This window comes from Macaca thibetana, chromosome 10 (genome assembly GCF_024542745.1).
Source record: "Macaca thibetana thibetana isolate TM-01 chromosome 10, ASM2454274v1, whole genome shotgun sequence".
In the NCBI taxonomy this organism is placed as follows: Eukaryota; Metazoa; Chordata; class Mammalia; order Primates; family Cercopithecidae; genus Macaca; species Macaca thibetana.
In genome coordinates this window covers 86,481,314-86,503,122 of record NC_065587.1, presented here as the reverse complement: position 1 = coordinate 86,503,122, position 21,809 = coordinate 86,481,314, and the positions used below count along the sequence as shown (strand labels likewise).

General features: G+C 47.7%; 1 protein-coding gene across 4 annotated transcripts in view; it reads right to left on the bottom strand.

Moving 5' to 3' along the window:
- LOC126929204 (protein PET117 homolog, mitochondrial) overlaps positions 1 to 21,809 on the bottom strand; it is a 549,430-nt gene that overhangs the window by 362,563 nt on the left and 165,058 nt on the right. The window contains exon 1 of one of the 4 annotated variants that reach the window (XM_050745412.1): positions 20,772 to 20,775. The exons of the other annotated variants lie outside the window; for them this stretch is intronic. The gene's annotated coding sequence lies outside the window, so the exon portion shown is untranslated. Of the gene's footprint in view, positions 1 to 20,771; positions 20,776 to 21,809 lie in introns of those variants that run through there. 4 annotated transcript variants of the gene reach the window in all.

The window sequence follows — 21,809 nt, the reverse complement described above, 5'->3', positions numbered from 1 at the left end:
TTGGTAAGAGTCTGGTATTCAGAATACGTAAAGAATCTTTTTTCTTTTTCCTTTTTTCTTTTGAGATGGAGTCTCTCTTGCTCTGTCGCCCAGGCTGGAGTGCAGTGGTGCGATCTTGGCTCACTGCAACCTCCGCCTCCCAGGTTCATGCCATTCTCCTGCCTCAGCCTCCCAAGTAGCTGGGACTACAGGTGCCCACCACCATGCCTGGCTAATTTTTTTTTTTTTTTGTATTTTTAGTAGAGACAGGGTTTCACCATGTTAGCCAGGATGGTCTTGATCTCCCGATCTCGTGATCCGCCTGCCTTGGCCTCCCAAAGTGCTGGGATTACAGGCGTGAGCCACCGCTCCCATCCCAGAATATGTAAAGAACTCTTACAACTCAATAACAAAAGGACAAACAGCCTGATTTTGAAAAGGACTTGGGTAAACTAATCAAATAGACATTCCTCCAGAGAAGATATACAAATGGCCAGCAAGCGCGTGAAAAGATGCTTAAGATTATTCATTATTAGGGAAATCCAAATCAAAACCACAGTAAGTTAGCACTTCACATCCAGTAGAATGATGTTTAAAAAAAAACGGAAAATAAGAAGTGTTAGCAAGGGTGTGGAAAAATTGGACCCTTTGTATATCGCTGAGGGGAATATAGGTTAGGGCTGGTTGGAACCCAGCCTCATGGGTCAGCCTCAGTGGAAAATGGTTTGATGGTTCCTCAAAAGTTAAACATGGAATTATCATACGACCCAGTGATTCCACCCTTGCCTATATACTCAAAAGAATTGAAAACTGGTGCTCAAACAAATACACCCACATGTGTGCTTATAGCAGGACTATTCACAATAGCTAAAAGGTAGAAATAACCCAAATGTACCTCAGTGGATGATTGGATAAACTAATTGTGGTATATCTAGAACATTATTCAGTCATGAAAAAGAAATGAAGTACTGATACGTGCTAACATGGATGAACCTTGGAAACATTATGCTCAGTGAAAGAAGCCAGTCACATATCATACAACTTTATTTCCAAAAAAAAAAAAAAAATCCAGAATAGGTAAAATTCATAGAGACAGAAGGCAGATTGGTGGGTTCCAGGGGCTGGGAGAGGGGGGATGGGGAAGAACTGCTTTATGGGGTACAGGGTTCCAGCTAGCCCTAACTTGCTGGGAAGGCACACGGAATTGCACATTTGCCAAGCCTTATGAAAATGTAAGGGGTGGGGAGGGGCAGGGTGGTGGAGTTCTGGAATGGGGGATTTTCGGGGGGCAATGTCCCAGCCAGATGGAGATCACCTGCCGGGTTGGAATTTCTGAGAGAAAAAGTGGCAGCTTGCACCATCCCAGGGTCCTGTGTTCTTCAGAAATCAGGGGAGAGTAGAAACCAGTAGGCAGCCTTCATGTGGGCTCTTAAGGGCCATGAAGGTGGATTCCTAAAGCCACCATTGACAGGCATTATACAGGCCAGAGAGAGGAGCTTCCTCCCTCCTCCTGAGCTTTCTGAGCTCCTGCTATGTATCAGACACGGTGTTAGGCCACAGGCCCGCAGAACAATACTTGTTCCTGCCGACAAGAAGTTTCCTAGAGGAGAAAAAACATAAAGAAATGTGAACCCAGTGTGTTCTGTGCAGTGATGGAGAGAAGCCAAAGACATTGGGTGTGGAGGGAGGCAAGCAGGTGTCGGTGAGAAGCGTCGCAGGTTAAGGGAGGCTCGGTGCCGCGGGGTGGAGGGAAGAGGCCCTGGAAGCAGGTGGAGAGTGTGGCCCCATGAGCAGGAGGAGAAGCCCAGAAGCTGGCTGTCATGGAGGTCATGTCCGGAAGACAGGCTGGTCTCATCCTCAGGGCCACACTGGCCGCAGATGCGGTGTGGACAGTTCCTGTGCATGCGAAGGGCTTCCCACCTTACGCATCCCCGTGGCTCTCTGTTTTTCTGCCTCAGGAGTTAATATCCCTGGGAAGTGACCTTCAACTCATGGGGTCCAGACCAATGCTCCTGCCCTGCAGCCTTTGGAGGGACAGTTCTCAGGTGCATTCTACACAGCCCCTCGGAGGGTCCCAGCAGGCTTCCAGCCCCGGGTGTCCACAGCAGTGCCCAGCCCAGTAACACACACTTTTTTCTGGGCTTGCTTTCCTGGCATCTCCCCACCGCTTCCCAGGATCACCCCCTACATACACTGGCTGCATGCAGGGCTTTGTCTCAGGTCTCTGCTTTGGGAGAATACAATACAAATACAAATACACCGTGAGATTAGAGGGTTTTAAGTGAAAGAGAGGGAGAGGTTGTTTCACACAGGACGGAGCAGACAGTGAGCTCAGTTCTGGAAAATCGTCATTGAATTGAGTGTTGAAGAGGCCCTCAGTGGAAATTTGGTGGAATACTTGCGGGGTGGGCAGTCCCAAAGGGCCAAGGTGCCAGTGCAGACCCAGGAGGTGTTTTGAGAACCTTAGAGGAGAAGCGGAGGAGAGGGTCCCTTCAATATCAGATTGTCCCCTCCCCCATGTCCCCATACCGGTTCCCATCACACACTGCCTCCTCCCCTCCACAGAGCTCTCAAGTCTCCTTTGGGGGATGCTGTTGCTTTGTACTTTTTTCTGGAATTTTCCACAATGAGTGTTCTAGCACCCCAGAGTCTGGCATCCTGGAGAGGCTGGGTCTCTGCCCTTCTCTCAGTGCTGTGGAACCACGGGCCATGGGCCCAGCTCTGTGTTTGGAAACACTGTTGGCCCCTTCCCAAGGCGGTCTCAGACATCCACTCAGCCATCCCCAGCAGTGAAGTTTGCAGCAGCTGGTGGTGGAAAAAGAGGCACAGAAAAAAAAACAGAACTGTTTGTCCAAGGTCAGCCAGGAAGTCTGTGGTAGCTTCAAGTCTCCCAGTGTGATGATCTAAGCCCACTCGCTTTCAGACAAGGAGCAGGAAAAGGAAACTCTCATTCCTTTCTGTCTGCAGGGAAATCGCCCCTGGGTGCTGGCAGGGCCGGTGGAGACACCTGCAAGGAGCCAGCAGCTGCTCTGTCATGAGAGGGTGGGAAGTATCTCTGACCAGGCCTGGGCCCACCGTCAAGAGCAGGCCCTGTGAACCTCTGTTCCGGGTCCCAGGGCCTCATGAATCAGCTGCAAGCTCTGGTTTTCTCCTCACCCAATGCCCATTTCAATTCCAAGTCAGGGCGGGCCATGGGTTTGAAAGGAGAAGGAGAAAGGAAAGAAGAGGGATGGGAGAGGAGAAGGCCTTCCACCTGGAGGACTAATGACACAGGGCCACATTGACCTGAGAAGGGCTGCGTGTGTGTGTGTGTGTGTGTGTGTGTGTGTGTGTGTGTGTGAGCATGATTTAAAAAACCCATAGGACCAACAAGATACATCTTCCAGAAGTTACGAAAGTAAAATTTTATATTTTGAGTGTATGAGGAAGCAAGATACGCAGGCACATTGAGGTGCAGAAGGTTAAATTAACTGTAGCTTTAAAAACTACAACAGGAGATTCTTTCTTTTTTGTTTTTGAGACAGAGTCTTGCTCTGTCGCCCAGGCTGAAGTGCAGTGATCTAATCTTGGCTCACTGCAACCTCCGCCTCCCGGGTTCAGGGGATTCTCGTGCCTCAGCCTCCTGAGTAGCTGAGATTACAAGCGTGTGCCACCACATCTGGCTAATTTTTGTATTTTTAGTAGAGATGGGATTTCACCATGTCAGCCAGGCTGGTCTTGAACTTCTGACCTCAAGTGATCTGCCTGCCTCAGTTGGGATTACAGGCATCAGTCACTGTGCCCGGCCTACAATAGGACAGTCTAAGGAAGATTCTAAAATGCTGAGACCCCAGGCCTCTGGGGTTATGTATCAGCTGTTCTCTGCCACTAGGAAACATTAGCAAAAGAGTTTGAGAAGCACCCATCTAGTCTAGTGGTGTGCTGGTAAATATTTATCAACTAACTCTCAAAAAAAGAAAAAAAATCAGATTGGTGGCATTTGCCAATTGCCATGGTATAACTGCTTCCACTATGGCCAGTTTCCACCTACCAAGGTGACACTACGGAATATGGAGCTGGGAGGAGACGCGCACAGTCTGCTGTCACAGGCGGGGGTGTGCCGGTCCAGCCTGTCATTGATTACACCCAACCTCGTCGTCCTATAGCAGGAAACACAGAGGCCCAGGGAGAGAAAACAGCCGCTCCAAGGTCACTTGGGGAACTGGTGGCAAAGTTGAACTCCTAACTGATGCCCTACAGTTTATTCCATGTTCTCATATTGTTTGTTTTATTTGCTCTGCTCTAGAATATGAACACGTGCACATGTGTGTTTGTACCTCTTTTAGCTTTTCATTTGGCCACCCCTTTGTCAGGAGGACACGTTCTCATCTGCCCAAAGCTGGCATCTTTCTGTCTTTCAGGTCTCATTCACACATTCCCGTATCATCTCCTAAAGAGGACTTCCCTGGCCTCCCTATACATCCAGCCACTCCCCATCACAGAGCCCTGTTCATTCACCACACTTAGTGTCTAAAGTCATCTGAATTGCTTGCTTATTGCCGTCTCCTCCCTAAAGAGCAATCTCCTCCCCACCCCCCACCAACCCCACCATGAACAAGGAACTATGTCTGCTTCATTGTCCTGTCAGCTCCTAGGACAGGCCTGGAATTGCTTCCTTTATTTCCCAAAGATCTATTGAGCACCTATTGTATGACAGGCACTACCCCAGGCCTGGGGGTCTCAGCATTTTAGAATCTTCCTTAGACTGTCCTATTGTAGGCCGGGCACCTGGCTCCCAGAGAGGGGCTGGGTCCCACTGCTCTGGAAACGGATGCATTTAGAGTTTCTTTCTGTAGCTGTGTGTGGGGCTTGGATTGCGCTGCCTGATTCAGGAACAAGGCAGAGCAGAGAGAAGGGGCAGACCTGGGATAGAGAACCGCGTCTATCTGGCTGCGGAGATGCCTCGGGTGGGTTACCTGGTGTTCCATTTATCTATTGCTGTGCAGCAAATCATCCCCAAAACCTGGTGGCTTAAAACACTGCATTGTGTTATTTTATTTATTTTTAATATTATCTCCTGCTGTTCTGGAAAATATTATCCGCCACACTGAGCCTGTCAGGTTTCAGCTTCTCCATAGAATTACTGTGATGATTATATGTACGTGTGAACGTGTGCATTTTAAAAGATGAGCTAAAGTGATGAGCTGGTTGTCTGACATGCAGGAGGCCCCAGAGGGTGGCCATCTCCTTCCCACCCTACACACCCAAAGGCCGATAGCTTTTGCTTCCTTTTTTAACTATTCATAAAGATCTTAGAATAAAAATATGTTCGAGAAGTGATCTCCAAGCTTTTTCGTTAAAGTCGAGTTTTATTGAGGTGTAATTTATACACGGTAAGTGCATAGTTCTATGAGTTTTGACAAATGCTGACAGTCATGTAACCACTGCCACTATCAGGATATGAAACATCCCTGTTAAGACAGAACCCCGCGACGCTTTGTGGTCAGCCCTTCCTTCCCAAATCCTGGCAACTGCTGAGCTGCTTTTTGTCCCCATTAGTTTTGTCTTTGCTAGAATGTTGTGTCGATGGAATCATACAGTATGTAGTCTTTCAGGCCTGGCATCTTTCATTTAGCATAACCCATTTTGGATTCATCCGTGCTGTTGCTGAGGAGTATTCCATGCATTCCGAACCATGCATTTATCCCAAGCTTGCTTTTCAGATATGGAAAAGCAATGATATCCAGTGTAGAACCTCAAAACATAAAACAGATGAGGACTGAGATCTGGTGAGGCCAGGAGGAGTAGAGGTGGGGTGGGGAAACACAGCCCCATGTCACAGCTCCAGAAACCACTATAAGGCATTCAGGGGATTCCTTGGAATGTAGTTGAAGTCCCTTGGTCTAGCCACTTATGAAAAAAGTGGGCTGTTCTCCAGCCTCTCTCAAGTTTTGAGGCCTGGATGAGTTTTATTTTCCTGAAAGTTGTTTTCCATCCTAAGGAGACAGAGCTCAGTGAGTGAGGGAGTGTGAGGCAATGGGAGGACATGAGCTTGGAGGTCAGGTTGCCTTGACCTAAGCATGACATGGGCAGGTTCTGGCTCCCTTTGGGTCTCCATCTCCCTATGTGCAAAGTGAGGGTTGCATTAAACTAGACTTATGTGGGGAACCCTAGGGATGGGGTGAGAAGTTGAAGACGCTGACTCTAGACCCCCATCCCATACCTCGTTTCATCCAGCCATGAGAAAGGCTCCATCTTGTCATCTCCACAGCCACCATCTTGTCTAGCAATGCTGGACCAGAAAAAGGACAGGGATGAGTAGCAAACAGAATGCAGGTGTGGTGCAGAGGTGGGAGGAGAGGCTATTTTTCCCTTCTCTGACTGCTTAGAAATGAAACCACCTCTTGGCCTTGCCCACTCTGGCCAGGACAATTGGAGATCATCTTATTTATCAAGTCCAGAAGTCATAATTAGTTAATCTTGCCAATGCCCCACTACACTGCCTATGCCTGTGAGGACCGCCGTGTAACACTGCCCTGTCCCCTGCACTTGGCGGAGTCTCTAACTGTCGAGTTTCTGTTCTTGGCCCTGGTCAGGGAAGTTTGTGAATATAAAACGTAGGCGTCTGATAAGGGTGATAGCATTCTTACAGGAATAAATAATAAATAGTGATGCTATACAATTTAATATCCAGCAGTATCATTTTCTCTAAAGCCCAGGGACTATCGGATTTACATCCTGTTCTGTGAGAGAAGGAACATTTAACTTGATCTCAGACTTTTCTTGTTGGGATATCTTTTAGAAATACTCCCCACATCATACCTACTTGACACACTTGGGGTTGGAACTGCCTTAAACAAATCATCTTCTCTTATTGTCACCCTAACCACTGATAATAACACACTTGTCATTACACTTCCAGGTTATTCAGGTTAAGGAACATGGTCCCCTCTCTCCCTGGCTCCCACCCTGCTCAGCCCATTTCCAGATTTAAGAGCTGCAGCGTGTTTAATGCCATTCAGTGGGGCTGGTCCTGACCTCCTCATGCACTAGGCTGGTGATCCACCAGGGAAGCCTGGCTTGGTGGGGGCCCCAGAATCTCTGCCACAGATGAGAGGTTTCCACTGCTGCTGAGACATCTGCCCAGGCAAGACAACCCACATGACCCTTCTAGGACCCTTCTCTGGGAAAGGCCTTTGGTCAAGCCTCATGAAGGGACGTGAAGAAGGCACTTAGATGCAGAAATTCCAACAAGTAACAAAAACCCACCTGAAAAGCTGCTTTGTTTTCCCTTGGACATGTCTTAGATCTTCATGCTGCCACTTAGCACTGACTGTTCCCTATGTCTGGGACACTTTCCCCCCAGATTTCAGCAGGGGTCACTCCCTCAGCTCCTTCACATCTTTGCTGAGCTTCACCACCTCACGGGGCTGACCCCGATCCCCCTATGTCATACTGCAAACTGACCACCCTTCACTCCCAATCCCCCTTACCCTGTTCTACTTATTTTCTTATAGCATGAAGCCTTTCTAACATACCAAAAAAAGTACTTATTCCTTATGTTTATTATTTAACGTCTGTCTTTTCCTGCTGCGATGTAAGCTCCACAAGGCAGGGATCTGTGTTTGGTTTATCTGTCTAACTGAAATGCTGAGAGCAGTGCCTGGCAAATTGTAGGTGCTTAATAAATCATGTTAAACAAACAAATGAGCAATGGAAGTGTCACCCACACAACCAGCAGGTTCAGTCACTTGAGAGATATCAATCCAATGACTACAACCAAGGAGGACTTAGCAAGGGGATGTTATTACTTGTAAGAAGTAAGGAGACCACCAGGGATAGTTCCCAAAGCAGCATCTCCCCGAGTTGGGGGCTGGGGAAGGTTTTATAAGCATAGGGTAATGAGGTGAGATCTGATTGGATCCTGCAAACAGGTGATGCCAGGAGGCGTAATATGACTGGATCCTGCCACAGGGTGACGCCAGAGCTCGATCTGATTGGATCCTCCATCCCAGCACTTAGGATTCCTTCTCTCCCAGGTTGCACACTGAAGCCATCTGAGCATGCTTATGTTACTTGACCTGAGGGTCCTTGGCTACTGAAAAACACCTCACAACTTTGTTACATAAAAGTGAAACCAATAGGTTGGATGCAGTTCCAGAAAGAACACTGAGGTCTGAAGGGGGGTGTCTGAATTTGTATCTGTCGCCTGGGGGCTTTGTCACCTTTACACACACCATTTGGCCTCTCTGAGTCTCGGCTTCCTCCTCTGGAAAGAGGAAATCATGGTGTGCGTACTTCACAAGGTTCTAGTATCCATGTTAAATAAGTAAAACGAAACAGGGTATGTTCCTTTCCTAGGGCTGCTGTCACAATATGCCACAAAGCGGGTGGCCTAAGACAACAGACATTTATGGTCTCGCAGCTCTGGAGACCAGAAGGACAAAATCAGGGTGCCCGCAGAGCCGTGGCCTGTGTGACGCCTGTAGGGGAGAATCCTTTCCTTCCTCTCCCCGAACACACGGTGCTTGCTGGCAATCGTGGGATTCCTTGGCTGGCAGCTGCCTCACTCCAGTCTCTGTCTCCGTCGTCACATGGTTATGTTTTTGCTGTGTCTGTGTCTTTTCTTTTTATAAGAACACCAATCATATTGGATTGAGGGCCCACCCTATTTCAGTATGACCTTTGTATGAGTCCGTCTTCACACTGCTGTAAAGAAATACCTGAGGGTAATTTATAAAGACAAGATGTCTCATTGGCTCACAGTTCTGCAGGCTGGAGAGGAAGCATGGTGGCTTCTGCTTCTGGGGAGGCCTCAGAAAACTTACAATTATAGCAGAAAGTGAAGGGGAAGCAGGCACATCTTATGTGGCCAGAGGGAAGAGAAGAAGGGGAGAGGTGCTACACACTTTTAAACAGCCAGATCTCGTGATAACTCATTCACTCACTCTCACAAGAACAGCACCAAGGGGATGATGCTAAACCATTCATAAGAAACCACCCCCATGATCCAGTCACCTCCCACCAGGCCTGACCTCCAACATTGGGAATGCCAATTAGACATGATATTTGGGCAGGAACACAGACCAAACCGTATCAACCTTATCTCAACTAATTACATCTGCAACAACTCTATTTTCAAATAAGGTAGCATTCTGAGATACTAGGGATCAGCACTCCAACATATCTTTTTGGGGACCGCAATTCAACACACAAGACAATGAGATAAATTTTAATAATATATTTCATTTTACCCAATCTGTCTGAAATATTATCCTTTCAATGTGCAATTGATATAAGACTATTAATAGGATACTGTATCTTTTTTTTCCTTCCAGGTCTTGAAGTCAGTGTGTGCTCCACCCTCACTGCACATGGCAGTTGGACTAGCTGCATTTCACATGCCCACTGGTCACGTGTGTATTGGACAGCACCGGTATCGATGGAGTTAATATAGCCATGCAAATCGGTGCAAGCTAAGACCAGTTAAGAGCAGCCCAAAGAGCTACCTCAAAGTAGACATTTCAAATCTTTCACCCTAGGCACCCCTCTACTCTCCTCGGGAGTTTCTCTGCCCACCTCTTCTCCATACTTAGGGATTTCTTTTGGGGTCCAGGGCAGTGTAAATATCTGGCTAATTCAATGTGACTTGTAGTTGTTTAAATAGATGTCTGGTAGCCCAACTGAAGGGTCAGCAGACCTGTGACTGAACCAGGGACGCTGAGCCAGTGGGGTGAGCATAGATCCCACTCTGGTCTCCTACGGCCTCATTCAGGGTTTGGGCCCAAATCCCATAGCCTGTGGGTGTGGGGAAGGCATCCTAGAAGGACTCATGCTTCTCAGACTCGCAGCCTCCATTGCTGGTATTCCTGGTGCCCACCTCTCATCCTTATCAGCCGTGCATGTCCACCCATCCACCTCTGATGCCAGGGACCATCTTTAACTTGGGATCCCATATGTGCAAGTTCAGACCTTGGTCCCATCTTCAAATAGAGGCTGTGGTCCCCTGGCTGTCTGAGGCTTGGATCCTCCAGCTGGGAACCTGGGAAGGTCCACCCAGGGTCCCTTATCTCTTAGACATCTTTATCAAGTCTCTCAGGGCTCCTAGTGCTTTCCAGGGTGTTGCTTCATGCTTTACTGGCACCTTGCAGGACTCCTGGGCCTTCAGAGGCTGGACTGGAGGGAGGTACATGGGCTTCTGCTGCATTTCATAAGTTCGGGCAGTGAGCTTCATTCAACCTACAGAACCCAAGGCAGAAGCCCAGCCCCTTCCAGGCACACATCGAGCCTCTGTTGAAGGTGTTGCATTTCCAACCTTAATTTCTATGTCAGCCACTCTTTACCACGTCCCTGTGGCCACATATTTTCCTTTATCCCCAGCATCCTGGCTGCTCCTCTCAGTTTGGCAGGCACTGCCTTTCCTTTCCCAGGTCCTTACTGGCCTGTGTCCATCTGATCCCCGCCCTGTGTGTGCTGTAGAGGGTGTCCTGGCAAGGGGCCTGGGCCAAGAGGCCCACATGCAGCTTGGGGCCAGATAGGGAATGGACAAGGGAAGTCCTGCTATTGAATACAAGGCCCCAGAAGTGGTCCCTGAGGCAAGGATTCAAGGGCAAGATGTTTATTTGGGACGTGGCCCTCGGAGATATTGATAGGAGTGAGACGAGGAAGGGAAAGAGGTGTCTTAGGAAGTAGGTTCTGGGGCTTAGAAACCTATACCCCAAAATACGGCATTTTGACATGCTCAACTGAATGTTGGAAATAATGTTTAAAATTTTTGGGAAATTGAACATTTGAAACAACATGAAGAGGCCTCAAGGTCTCTCTGACCTTCCCCCCACCCCCACTGTCTCTCTCAAAGAAACTGAAGTCCCTTTATCTGCCTAAGACCCAGACCCACCAATGAGAATAATTGTTTTTTCCTTACCCTCCCTGTAAGACTTGTCATTCTCCCTAGAAATCCCCTCAGAAGCATTTCTCATTGCCCCTCCCACTTTGGCAGGATGGTATATCCAGTATATAAGTGTCTGAGCTGCCATGGGCTTGGGGTCTCATTCTGAAGACTCTCATGTATATGTGTTAAATAATTTTTTCTTCTTTTTTTTTTTTTTTTTTTTAAACAGAGTCTCACTCTGTTGCCCAGGCTGAAGTGCAGTGGTGTGATCTCGGCTCACTGCAGCCTCTGCCACCCGGGTTCAAGTGATCCTCTCCTGAGTAGCTGGGATTTCAGGCACACACCACCACGCCTGGCTAATTTTTTTGTATTTTTTGTAAAAACAGGGTTCCGCCATGTTGGCCAGGCTGGTCTCAAACTCCTGGCCTCAAGTGATCAGCCCACCTTACCCTCCCAAAGTGTTGGGATTACAGGCATGAGTCACAGCACCTGGCCCCTGTTCTATTGTTAATCAATCTGCCTCGTGTCAGTGATTTTTCAGCAAAAAATTTTTCAGCAAGCCTTTAGGGGGCCCAGGGTCGTGGCCCCCACACAGGTTACCACTGTAGTCAAAGGGAGCTCAACTGCTGGGGAAACTCAGGGAAGCAGTGGAGCCCTCCCTCAGAATTACCCCCAAGGAGAGGGAACTGAGGTGTTTATACACCAACTCCCATCAGTCATGGGCTGAGGGTTGTGGGGGGCAGAGGTTGATTCCCCTGGCCCTTCCACTGTGCCCTGGGCATGGGCAGAGCAGCCTTCTGAGGCTTCAGAGAAAGCTTTAATGTAAAAAGACACAGACCCCAGTAGATGGAGTCTGCCACACCTGCCATAGCCACCTTCCAAGGAGCTCTACACACCCATCCATTTACCTCATGCAGGTCATATCCCTGTGTTGGACCGAGTGCTAGTGGCTGGGGCTCTGATGGTGGGCAAGACAGGCAGCCCCTGCCCTCTTGGGGCTAGATCTGGCAGGAGATGAAGATACTTACACAGGTGATTGCACAACAGCACCGTGGATGCTCTGAGGAGGTTGCTAGAGGAGCACCCAGGTGGAAACAGGGAAGCCTTCTTGGAGGAAGAGATGTTGCAGCTGAGAGGTGAAGGGTGACCTGGGAGAAGTGATGGGCAGCTGCAGGGGCGGGCTGGTGCATTGGGAAGAGTACTGTTCCTGGCAGGGGAAATGATCTATGCAAAGGTGAGAGGGAGCCCACGTGACCCATTTAGGGACCTGAAGTGGATTCTATAGGGAAGAGTGAGGTGTGGAAAAGAAGAGGAAGGGTGGTGACAGAGGAGGCTGCAGTCAGCTCTGGAGAGGTCCTGTAAACCCTATTAAGGCATTGAGATGTTTAGCTTGAGAACAAAGGTAAGATGCTGAAGAATGTATCATGCGAGTGGCTTCCTCAGATTCCCCCAGATTCGTGTATTGGAAAGATTTCTCTAATGGCTGTGTAAACACTGACGTGGAGGGGAATGGGTGCAGCAGGGGTAGTGGGGAGACCTACCTGGGGCTGAAGGTGATGGTGGCTTGGATTGGGGACGGTAGCAGAGGCCGGAGAAAAAACAACCTTTGCTTCTCGATGGCATTTAGGGGATCCCTAATAGGGCGAGAAAAGCAGGCAGCTGTGGGCTACCTCTTCCCCTTTTCCAGCCTTTACTTTTATGTTTTTACTTCTCAACTTGTTGACTTCTTTATTGGCATATAACTTAGGGTAAAGGGCATGAATTATAAGTGGGCAACTTACTGGATTTTTGCATAGTTTCAGCTTCCAGCAGGGTCTCTCGCGCTGCCCCCTATAGCCATGGTTCTGACCTTTGTCATCATAGGGCAGTCTTGCCCGTCCTTGACCTTCAAACAAAGGAATCCCACAGCAAGCTTCCAGAGGTTCCTCATGCTGCTGTGCGTGGCGGTAGTTTATGCTTTTTCTCATTGTGTTGCGTTCCGTCGTATGAACACACACACATAATTTACATCTCCTCCTGCTGATGGGCGTTTGGGTTGTTTCCTGTTTGGGGACATGATGAGTAGTGCTGCTGTGTGTATTCTCGTACGTGTCTTAGGAAGCTTGCATGCAGCACAAGCACTGGTTTCTGGTAGGCATATACCTAGGAAAAGAATTTCCAGGCTTCATTTCTAGGAAGTTCTCTTCCACCTTCCCCCATTCTTAGGCAACAGGGAAGGTTTAGGGGCAATGGGGAATGGGACATCCTTACGCTGAATGTGATCTCACAGCTGGACAGTTGCCCACTTGCCGGGCACGGGGTCTGTCCACAGCCAAGATGCCCACTCACTGTCCGTAAATGGACACAGGCATCCCACTGAACTGGAAATAGCACGCTCTTGTTCTTTTAAGGCTTACCTTCTTTTTGGTTTTTCCTTTTTTCTTTTTTGGGTAACAGTCTTGAAAGAGACTCTTACAGGGAAAATAACAGAAAGCAAAGACTTCTGTTTTTGATTCATAAAATGATTTATCCCGGGATAAATCCTCCGAAACCTCCTAATTCAATGTCGCTCAGAGGAGTCCATGGACATTTGTGTCCAGGAATATTAATAGCAGTAACTTAGAAAAAAAAAAAAAAAAAGCTTCTTTCATCAACGAAGTTTAGGAAACACCCAAATGAACAGAGTGAGTTAGGTTTTCTTACTCAGGACTTGTTGGAGCCTCGGTCAGTCTCCAAAAGGCCCCCTAGAAGCCACTTTCTCTCGGCACAGTGTTTTGTGGGCTGGAGAACCCACACTGGGAAAGTCTGTGAGGAGGACTATTTTGAAGTATTCTTGGAACATGTATTATTGTTTTAGTCTCCGGAGCCTATTTCCTCCAAATCTGAGCCTGCAGTGGAGGTCGGGCCGGTGGGGCATCGTTCTCAGCGTGAGCCACGCAGCCCTGGATCTCTTTTTGCATTTGACTCCACCTAATTCTGAGCACAGGGCTGATGGATCCAAGTTCAAAGAAACCAAGTTCCTACAAAACCAGGCCTCAGGGGGGTTCCCGGGAGCTCCTGGGCACCCAGACCCCGCTACCAACGGTGGAGGAGCTTCGTCCCTGCACATGCGGATCCTTCCAGCTCCTCCCCCAGATATCTCCAGAGCCACTGCCACCCCTCCTCAGGCCTTGGCCTTCTCTGTGAGGACTTCCCTGATCACCTTGAAGTCACAGCCTTGCCCCCACCCCCACCATCTCGTATTCACTTTTCCTGCTGTTTCCCCTCCTGAGCCCGCACCTGGATTTAATATACTCCATCTACTTACTTACTTTCTTATTTATTTGTTTGTTTATTTATTTACTTGAGATAGGGTCTCACTCTCACTCAGGCTGGCATGCAGTGGCATGATCACGGCTCACCACAGCCTCGACCTCCCAGGCTCAGTGAGTGGCTAGGACTACAGGTGCCCGCCACCACGCCCAGCTAAGTTTTGTATTTTTTGTAGAGATGGGGTTTTGCCATGTTGCCCAGGCTGATCTCAAACTCCTGGGCTCAAGACATCCACCTGCCTTGGCCTCCCAAAGTGCTGAGATTACAGGCATGAGCCACCATGCCCAGCCTCCATCGATGTACTTAACTTGTTGATTGTTTACATCCCCTCCTCCTCCAGCTAGAAGGCAAGCTAGAAGGCAAGAAGGGCAAGGTTTTTACCTCCAGCTAGAAAGCAAGAAGGGCAGGGTTTTTACCCATCTGGCTCTGCTATACCCTAGAGCCTGGAACACTGTGCGGCACACGGTAGGTGCTTAGCAGATGTGTCCAGAGTGAATGAAGGTGTGTCCACTGTGCTCTTGTGAGAATGCTTTCTTCTAATTTGTGATGTTTCTGCCTAAAGAAGGTCAAGTTGCCAGCCTGAACTTGGTAGATGGGAACCACTGGTGAGAACACCACCTGCTTCACGCGAGGCAGATCTATCTGTTACGTACGCTGAGGCAGGCACTTTGCTGGGGGTGCACACAGGATTCCAAAACCCATTGTGAAAATGCACACCCCAGTGAGTGCACTCAGACTGGAAAACAGTCTCTTTCATCTTTCTTTTTATCGATGTTGCATTTGAAAAATACATACGTACAATCAAAGTAAAGTTTCCTTCTCACCTCGAACCCCTACATTCCACTTCTCCCCAGGAGCAAGCTTTGTTAGTTTCTTTTTTAGCTTTCCTGAGGTATTTCATGCATTCACAGGCATTTTTTTCTCTTTTCACAGGTGATAACGCACCGGACATGCTCTTCAGCATGCGGCTTCTTTCACTTAACAATATGTCTGGGAGGCACCTCCACCTCACAGTGTAAAGAGCCCTCTTTGAAAAGGCCACAGAATATTCCATTAGGTGGATATACAGGACTTAACCTGCCATTGTCTGTGGGCACGAAGGTTCAATCCAGTTTTTTGTCTATTACAAGCAATGACATGTGCATACTTTTGAAAGGAAGGAAGGAGGGAAGGCAAAGAGAAGGGAAGAAAGACAGGAAGGAAGAAAGTAGAAGAAAGAGAAAAGGAACAAAAAAAGAGAAAGAAAAGGGAGGAGGAAGGGAAGTAGGGAAAGCAATCCACCAATATAGTTCAGAATTTGACAAATATTTGTTGGCACATATTTTAAGTGCCAGGCCTGTTGTTAAACTCTAGGAAGCTCTTGCCCTTGGAGCCAGTCTAACAATGAATCTCAAAGTCCTGCTGCTTTTTTCTCTCCATAGAAATTCCTCATGACTTCTCCTGGGAAGGGGGGCTGCAAAGGGGAAAGTAGGGAAGAGGCTCTGCTTGGCTTTGAACTGCACTCGGGGCACAGTTTTATGTAGACGCACTCAACCACAAGCACGGTGGCTGACTCTCACATATGTACATTCGGGCAGCCTGAGGGTTATGAGTTTGTCATGATATATTTAGAACGAACCCTTTAGTGGTGCCCTGAGCCAGAGAGTAAATAGCTGCTTACACGGGCATTTAAAGCCAACATAGAAAGAGGCTGTAATTGCAGTGCTCAGGAAATGCCATACTTGAGAGCTTTTCTAAAATGACATGCTATTTGACCCAATATTTTCCAGAATGCAGAGGCTTCTTTGATCTTTGCAGCACGGCGCCCTTGCACAATGACTGGCTCACAGCAGCGCTCCGGATGAACGTGCCCCACCAAGGGTAGAGCTGGTAACTGGGAGGACCTGGGCTGAGAGCTGGCGGACCAGATCTTGGGTTGAATTCTCCCAGAAGTAGAGAAGGATGGAGTTCAGAAGACTGTTTGGAAACTCATTACTGGAAGCCCCGCCCTGGGGAGTGGGGAAGGGAGACAAACCTGTTCAGAGTATTGATGGGCAGTTAGCACCGTGGACAAGCAGGACTCAGTACTGCAGGGGCCCTGGGAGACGGCAGGGACATTCTTCACAGCAGCCTGCCTGAGGGGCAAGGAACCTGGAGTATTTATTCCACCAACATCCGTTCCTCATTGGCCAGAGGTGTCTTGGGAGGGAGTAGGGGGTTGAGTCTCCAGTCAGCCCTGCTTAAAGCTGGGGAGAGAATCTGTTGGGTTGGCCTCCACAGGATTTTTATAGAAAAATCTCCCAAGTACTAAGTGTTGACAAATGATCCCCAGTTTTCTTTTCCCTTTTTTTTTTTTGGAAACAAGGTCTCACTCTCTCGCCCAGGCTGGAGTGCAGTGGTGTGATCATGGCTCACTGCAGCCTCACCTTCCTGGGCCCAAGCGATCCTCCTGCCTCAGCCTCCTAAGTAGCTGGGACCACAGGCATATACCACCGCACCCAGCTAATTTTTAAAATTTTTGTTGAGATGGGGTCTCCGTATGTTGCCTAGGCTGATCTCTCATTCCTGGACTCAATCAAACAATCCTCCTGCCTTGGCCAAGGTGGGCAGATCACTTGAGGCCAGGAGTTCGAGACTAGCCTATACAACATGTCAAAGTTCCTTATCTACTAAAGATACAAAAAAATTAACTAGGTGTGGTGGCGCATACCTGTAATCCCAGCTACTCGGGAGACTGAGGCATAAGAGTTGCTTGAAACCAGGAGGCAGAGGTTGCAGTGAGCAGAAATCATGTCACTGCATTCCAGCCTAGGTGACAGAGTGAGACTGTGTCTCAAAAATAAAAATAAAAATTCCACGAAGTCAGAGAGAGCTGACAATTTACTCCTCCTCAGTTGATTATACCTCAGCTTACTTTTTTCTTTTTTTTATTTTACTGAAAAGTTGCAAAATACCTCAGTTTATGTGAGTTTTTCAGATCAAAATATTATTGCTTTTTAGTGAAATCTTTACAGATGAATGATGTTTGGGATTTGTTTTAAGGTAATATAGGAGGTGAAAAGTGGGTCAAGTATAGATACAGAAAGATTGGTCATGGATTGATAAGAATTAAATTGGGTCACAATAGTCGTACACTACTTTTTATTTTGTTTTATTTTATTTTATTTTATTTATTTTATTTTTTGAGACGGAGTATCACTGTGTCGCCCCGGCTGGAGTGTAGTGGCACGACCTTGGCTCAGTGCAACCTCCGCCTCCTGGGTTCAAGCAATTCTTGTGCCTCAGCCTCCCGAGTAGCTGGGATTACAGGCGTGGGCCACCACACCCGGCTAATTTTTGTATTTTTTGTAGAGACAAGATTTCACCATGTTAGGCAGGCTGGTCTCAAACTCCTGACCTCAAGTCATCCACCCACCTTAGCCTCCCAAAGTGCCGGGATTACAGGTGTGAGCCACCGTGTCCAGCCTAGTTGTATACTCTTTTTATAAATGCTAAACCTTTGCTGTAATAAAATGTTGAGGGAAAGCTTGGAAAGTTGCTTTTGTCAATGAGCGGATTGAATGTGCATGACAGAATAAGAGCGGAACCAAGTGGCGTGCTGAAGGCAGGCAATACCTGGGAGTAAATTTTACAATGTCAGGTGACATTTCTTTCTGCACATTTCACTCTAGAGCCTAAAGTAGCATTTATCTTGATTTTGGAAGTGGCTCTAAGTTCTAGAAGAGAATTTAGGTTTCTGTCTTGGATTGTCAGCAAGTGTTCCTGAGTGACTGTTGGTAACACAACCTCGAAGAAAATTCTGATGTGGTTCTAGAGTCATGTGGCAAACAAAATGTACTCGAAGACTGTGTCACGCTGGAGCCAGCTCATGCCAGGTCTCAAGAGCCAATTGTGTGCATCTTTTCTCAACTCTGCTTTTAGCGAGATCAGGTTGATAGCCTGAAACTGACCATGGTAGGAGCATGTACATCATGGAAATTGGCAGATGCTATAAATAGGACTTTTTATTAAAATTTTTTTTGAGAGCTGGTTGTTGCACATGTACCACCACACCATGGCTGTAAGGTCTTCCCTAGGACTCTGAGGATACAGAGACAGTTGCCATTTTAAACGTGTGCAAACACACTGTGGAAATAGATGCTGTCAACACTTATCAGAACTTAGGCAAAGATAAGATTGACAGGGAAAGGGATGCAGCAGCAGATAGCTTTCCATTATAAAGCTGTTAGTGTTCAAATGTGCCTGTCACAGGGTGTGGACCACGGTGGATACCTCGTCCATATCAATAAGCTTTTGTTGACCTCTTGCTAGGGGACTGCGGCAGGTTCTGAGGGGAGGTGATGCATTTGAAAAGGATGGCAGTTAATTTCATCTGGAGTGCTGTGTTGAGAAGGATTCTGAGGCTGGTCTGGACTCAGCAGGACAGAGAACCGCTATCTCCTGATCTTGTCTTCCATGTGAATGGCAGGCATTAGTTGCCCTAGATCTAATACTGTGCCAAGCCCTGGGCTAGGCCCTGGAAAATGTATCCCTCTGGCTCTCAAGTAGCTTAAAATATTCTGACCAATACATATTTGTTCCCTTTTTCATCTATTTATTGATCCATCCATTCTTCTTAAGCTGCCTCGAATGATTTACCAGCAGCTTTCCCGAAAGGAAAGCATAAGACCACTCGATATTATTTTATTTTATATTTTTCTAACCACATCATTTCACACCATATTTTTATTTTTTTTTTTTTTTTAATTTTTAAAATCTGTTGTGTGGGGCTGTTCATTTGCCACTTCTCCTTTGTCTGGAAACAGCCTCCAGTTTCCTTTGGGGGAACCCCTCCTTCTCTCTTAGTGCACCCTCTGACTCCCGGGTGGCAACTCAGCACATCGGTGCCCTTGGCCACAGTGATTGGCTCAGGCTGAGCACACAACCCAGGTTAGACTAAGGGAAGCTACTCCTGGGAACTGCTTGGGAAAGAAGCCCTTCCCTTTTCAACGGTATTAATAAGCAGGCAAGATATGCTTGTACTGTTGGTGGCCATGCCTTTTATCACATGGCGAAAAGTAGCTTGAAAGTGCAGCCTAAAGAGATAAAAGAAGAGAGGAAAATGGAGAGAGTAGGAGCTTTCTGATATTTCTGAGGACCTGGAGCCTGCTATTCCTGAAGTCAACACCCCGGTTTCCCGGGTATATAAACCAACACATTTATTGTGTTACTGTTTACACCAGTTAGAATGGGATTTCTGGCCCTATCATAGAAAGCCCTGGTCATACCCTGCACTGACACCTCCAGAGGACCCCCAAAGGATAAGAAAGAACAAAGCTACATAGAAAGACATCACTACTACATAGTGAGCAGTAAGGGCAGTTCATTTCCAGATCGGTCCCAATGTTAGGAGGATTTTGACCAGGCCCTAGAGGAAGCCCACATGTTGTTGGACTCCCAGGCTCTGTGCATTAAGGGTGGAGGAGGACTATGCTGCCCACACTATACCTGGCTGCTCACAGGTGCCAGAAAAGAGCCCAGGAGATGGCCTGCCTTCCCAGTGTGCAGCACGTGCCCTTGGTGCAGAGTGTGAACAGCACTTAAGGAAACTATGGGTGTTTGCTACTGGGATCCCAACCCCAGAGAGAGCCCAGGGCAGCCAAGAGGAGATGGGGCATTTTGGGAACAGAGCAGGGGCTATCAATAAATATGTAAAGCTGGGTGCAGTGCCTCGTGCCTGTAATTGCAGCACTTATGGAGGCTGAGGCAGGTGGATCACCTGAGATCAGGAGTTCAAAACCAGCCTGGCCAACATGGCGAAATCCTATCTCTACTGAAAATACAAAAATTAGCCAGGTGTAGTGGCAGGCACCTGTAATCTCAGCTACTCAGGAGGCTGAGGTGGGAGAATTTCTTGAATCCAGGAGGTCGAGGCTGCAGTGAGCCAAGATAGCGCCACTGTATTCCATTCTGGGTGAGGGAGCGAGATTTTGTCTCAAAAGAAAAAAATGTGTAAAAACAAGTGGACATTCAAGTGACTTCCAGGCTTCGGGGGAAAGAGAGGTTTGCTTGTCTTCAGTAGGTCTTTTATTCTCCCTGAAGCTTCCTATACCAGCTCTGTGAGCCATGGGGGCTGCCATCCCATAGTTAAAAGAGTTTTAGAGAGGAGACAGGGCCCTGAACCCAAGAGAGATCTGTGGGGAGGAATGCTTGGTTATGCTAGAATCCCTGGGTTCAAGGACTGGTTTTGTGCTCGACCTTGTGGACAAGTCAGCTTATCCCTGGGTCCTTCCCACTGAAGGGCAGGTGACATCTTTTCTTCCTTTCATTGCTACCAACCACAGCTGTGGCTCCGTCATGGCTTACCCAGACCCTTTCATCACTTCCTAGCTGGTCTCCTCACCTCCACTCTGACCCCCTTACAGCTCTTCTCTACAAAGCGCCAAGCTGATCTTCCCTAAATATAAATCAGGTCATACCAGGCTCCCACTGGGAACTCTCCATCAAATTCTCAAACCACCCAGGAATACTCTTTGGCAGAATCTACTAAGGTCACCATAAATCTACTCTATGATCTAGCAGTTCCACTCCTGGCTATATACCCCACAGAGATGGCACCGTGACCACCAGCAGACTTATCCAAGAATACTCGTAGCCATGTCTTTCACTATGGCCCCCAACTGGGAACAACCCAACTGCCTATCAACAGGAGATTGGATAAATACATTGGGATATATTCACACAATGGGATATTTACATAGCAATTAAAAGATATGACATGCACACTTCCATGATGTACATGCTGCTACATGTGGTAAAATGGGTGACTTACAGATACAATGTTGAAAGGAAGAAGCCAGATGTAAGAGAGCACATAGCCACATGTTTCCATTTATAGGAAGTTCAAAAACAGGCAGAGCAAACCTTCGATGATAGATATTGGAATAGTGGTCATACTAGAGGGGGCTTTTGACTAAGAGGGGGCATAGGGAGCCCTTGAGGGGGCTGAAGATGTTCTGTCTCGCTCTGGTGGTGCTTTCATGAGTGTAGACATGTGTAAAATGTGTTGATCTGTACACTTAAGACTGGTGCATTTTATTGTCTGTTAATTATACCTCAATACAGAAGAAACCAAAACCCATCCAGTAGGTCCCCACTTCTCTGAAAATAAAGCCTTCATTTCTCTAAGAACTGCATAATCTTCCCTGCTTACCCCACTCTGCTCCAGCCACACTGGCCTTCTTTCTGTAAACTCCATCCTACCTCAGGGTCTTGGCACCTGCCATTCCATCTTCTCTGAATGTTCTCCCTCTGGGTCTTTGCATAGCTGGCACCTACCTGGCACTTCTTCTCCCCCAGGTAGTCCCTTCCCCACCAGGGAAGGAACAAATGGGGCTGACGGGAGATTTTCACCCAGAGCCCATGCTCCATCTGGTCACAGCCTGGAGACCTGAGACCCTAACTCTACCCAGACGACCCAGCCTCATGGCTGGGAGGGCAGGAGTAGGGCTCGTGGCATTAATGGCAGAAGTATTTGTGTAAAGTTTTAGGCTGCTTATTCTCATTACTGGAGAATATTCCATCAAATAGGATTGATTGATCTGTTTACTATGATTATTATTTATTCAATGCATTTATTCATCTTATCGTTCATGGACATTTGAGTAGTTTCTGATTTGAGGCGATTGTGAGTAATGCCCCTGTGAGCCTT